Source organism: Physeter macrocephalus, chromosome 9 (genome assembly GCF_002837175.3).
Source record: "Physeter macrocephalus isolate SW-GA chromosome 9, ASM283717v5, whole genome shotgun sequence".
Classification (NCBI taxonomy): domain Eukaryota; kingdom Metazoa; phylum Chordata; class Mammalia; order Artiodactyla; family Physeteridae; genus Physeter; species Physeter macrocephalus.
In genome coordinates this window covers 39,059,878-39,063,206 of record NC_041222.1, presented here as the reverse complement: position 1 = coordinate 39,063,206, position 3,329 = coordinate 39,059,878, and positions in this window count along the sequence as shown.

Below are 3,329 nucleotides of genomic sequence, written 5' to 3'. Positions count from 1 at the left end.
CTCTAGGTCCATCCACGTCTCTACAAATGACCCAATTTCATTCCTTTTTATGGCTGAGTAATATTCCATTGTATATATGTACTACATCTTCTTTAGCCACTCGTCTGTCGATGGGCATTTAGGTTGCTTCCATGACCTGGCTATTGTAGATAGTGCTGCAATGAACATTGGGGTCCATGTGTCTTTTTGAGTTATGGTTTTTTTCTGGGTATATGCCCAGTAGTGGGATTGCTGGATCATATGGTAATTCTATTTTTAGTTTTTTTTTTTTTTTTTTTGTGGTATCAGGGCCTCCCCCTGCCGGGGCCTCTCCCGTTGCCCCTATTTTTAGTTTTTTAAGGAACCTCCATACTGTTCTCCATAGTGGATCTATCAATCTACATTCCCACCAACAGTGCAAGAGGGTTCCCTTTTGTCCACACCCTCTCCAGCATTTATTGTTTGTAGATTTTCTGATGACGCCGTTTCTAACCAGTGTGACATGATACCTCATTGTAGTTTTGATTTGCATGTCTCTAATAATTAGTGATGCTGAGCAGCTTTTCATGTGCCTCTTGCCATCTGTATGTCTTCTCTGGAGAAATGTCTATTTAGGTCTTCGGCCCATTTTTGGATTAGGTTGTTTGGAGCTGCTTGTATATTTTGGAGATTAATCCTTTGTCCGTTGATTCATTTGCAAATATTTTCTCCCATTCTGAGGGTTGGCTTTTCGTATTGTTTGTAGTTTCCTTTGCTGTGCAAAAGCTTTTAAGTTTCATTAGGTCCCATTCGTTTATTTTTGTTTTAATCTTCATTACTGTAGGAGGTGGGTCAAAAAAGATCCTGCTGTGATTTTTGTCAGAGTGTTCTTCCTATGTTTTCCTCTAGGAGTTTTACAGTGTCCAGTCTTACATTTAGGTCTTTAATCCATTTTGAGTTTATTTTTGTGTATGGTATTAGGGAGTGTTCTAATTTCATTCTCTTACATGTAGCTATCCAGTTTTCCCAGCACCACTTATCGAAGAGACTGTCTTTTCTCCGTTTTGTATCCTTGCCTCCTTTGTCATAGATTAGTTGACCATAGGTGCATGGGTTTATCTCTGGGCTTTCTATCCTGTTCCATTGATCTATATTTCTGTGTTTGGTTTATCTCTGGTCTTTCTATCCTGTTCCATTGATCTATATTTCTGTTTTCGTGCCAGTACCATATTGTCTTGATTACTGTAGCTTTGTAGTATAATCTGAAGTCAGGGAGTCTGATTCCTCCAGCTCTGTTTTTTTCCCTCAAGATTGCTTTGGCTATTCGGGGTATTTTGTGTCTCCATAAAAATTTTAAGATTTTTTTGTTCTCGTTCTGTAAAAAATGCCATTGGTAATTTGACAGGGATTGCATTGAATCTGTAGATTGCTTTGGGTGTAGTCATTTTCACAATATTGTTTCTTCCAATCCAAGAATATGGTATATCTCTCCATCTGTTTGTGTCACCTTTGATTTATTTCATCAGTGTCTTATAGTTTTCTGAGTACAGGTCTTTTACCCCCTTTGGTAGGTTTATTCCTAGGTATTTTATTCTTTTTGTTGCAGTGGTGAATGGGATTATTTCCTTAATTTCTCTGTCTGATCTTTCATTGTTAGTGTATAGGAATGCAAGAGATTTCCGTGCATTAATTTTGTATCCTGCAAATTTACCAAATTCATTGATTAGCTCTAGTAGTTTTCTAGTGGCATCTTTAGGATTCTCTATGTATAGTATCATGTCATCTGCAAACAGTGACAGTTTTACTTCTTCTTTTCCATTGTGTATTCCTTTTATTTCTTTTTTTTCTCTGATTGCCGGGGCCAGTACTTCCAAAACTGTTGAATAATAGTGGCGAGAGTGGACATCCTTGTCTTGTTCCTGATCTGAGAGGAAATACTTTCAGTTTTTCACCATTGAGAATGATGTTTGCTGTGGGTTTGTCATATATGGCCTTTATTATGTTTAGGTAGTTTCCCTCTATGCCCACTTTCTAGAGAGTTTTTATCATAAATGGGTGTTGAATTTTGTCAAAAGCTCTTTCTGCATCTATTGAAATGATCATATGGTTTTTATTCTTCAGTTTGTTAATATAGTGTATCACATTGATGGATTTGCATATATTGAAGAATCCTTGCATCCCTGGGATAAATCCCACTTGATCATGGTGTATGATCCTTTTAATGTGTTGTTGGATTCTGTTTGCTAGTATTTTGCTGAGGATTTTTGCATCTATATTCATGAGTGATATTGGTCTGTAATTTTCTTTTTTGTAGTATCTTTGTCTGGTTTTGGTATCAGGGTGATGGTGGCCTCATACAATGAATTTGGGAGTGTTCCTTCCTCTGCAATTTTTTGGAAGAGTTTGAATACAATGGGTGTTTGTTCTTCTCTGAATGTTTGGTAGAATTCAACTGTGAAGCCATCTGGTCCCATTTTGTTTGTTGAAAGATTTTTAATCACAGTTTCAATTTTATTACTTGTGGTTGGTCTGTTCCTATTTTCTATTTCTTCCTGGTTCAGCCTTGGAAGGTTATATCTTTCTAAGAATTTGTCCATTTCTTCCAGGTTGTCCATTTTATTGGCATAGAGTTGCTTGTAGTAGTCTCTTAGGATGCAGTATTTTTGCAGTGTCCATTGTAACTTCTCCTTTTTCATTTCTAATTTTATTGATTAGAGTCCTCTCCCTCTTTTTCTTGATGAGTCTGGCTAACGGTTTATCAATTTTGTTTATCTTTGCAAAGAACCACCTTTTAGTTTTATTGATCTTTGCTATTGTTTTCTTTGTTTCTATTTCATTTATTTCTGCTTTGATCTTTACGATTTCTTTCCTTCTACTAACTTTGGGTTTTATTTGTCCTTCTTTCTCTAGTTCTTTCTTAGGTGTAAGGTTAGATTGTTTATTTGAGATTTTTCTTGTTTTTCGAGGTAGGATTGTATTGCTCTAAACTTGTCTCTTAGAACTGCTTTTGCTGCATCCCATAGATTTTGGATCATTGTGTTTTCGTTGTCATTTGTGTCTAGGTATTTTTTGATTTCCTCTTTGATTTCTTCAGGGATCTCTTGGTTATTTAGTAACGTCTCGTTTAGCCTCCATGTGTTTGTGTTTTTTACATTTTTTTTTCCCTGTAGTGTTTTTTACATTTTTTTTCCCTGTAATTGATTTCTAATCTCATAGCGTTGTGGTCGGAAAGGATGCTTGATACAATTTCAATTTTCTTAAATTTATTGAGGCTTGATTTGTGACCCAAGATGTGCTCTGTCCTGGGAAATGTTCCTTGTACACTTGAGAAGAAAGTGTCATCTTCTGTTTTTGGATGGAATCTTCTATAA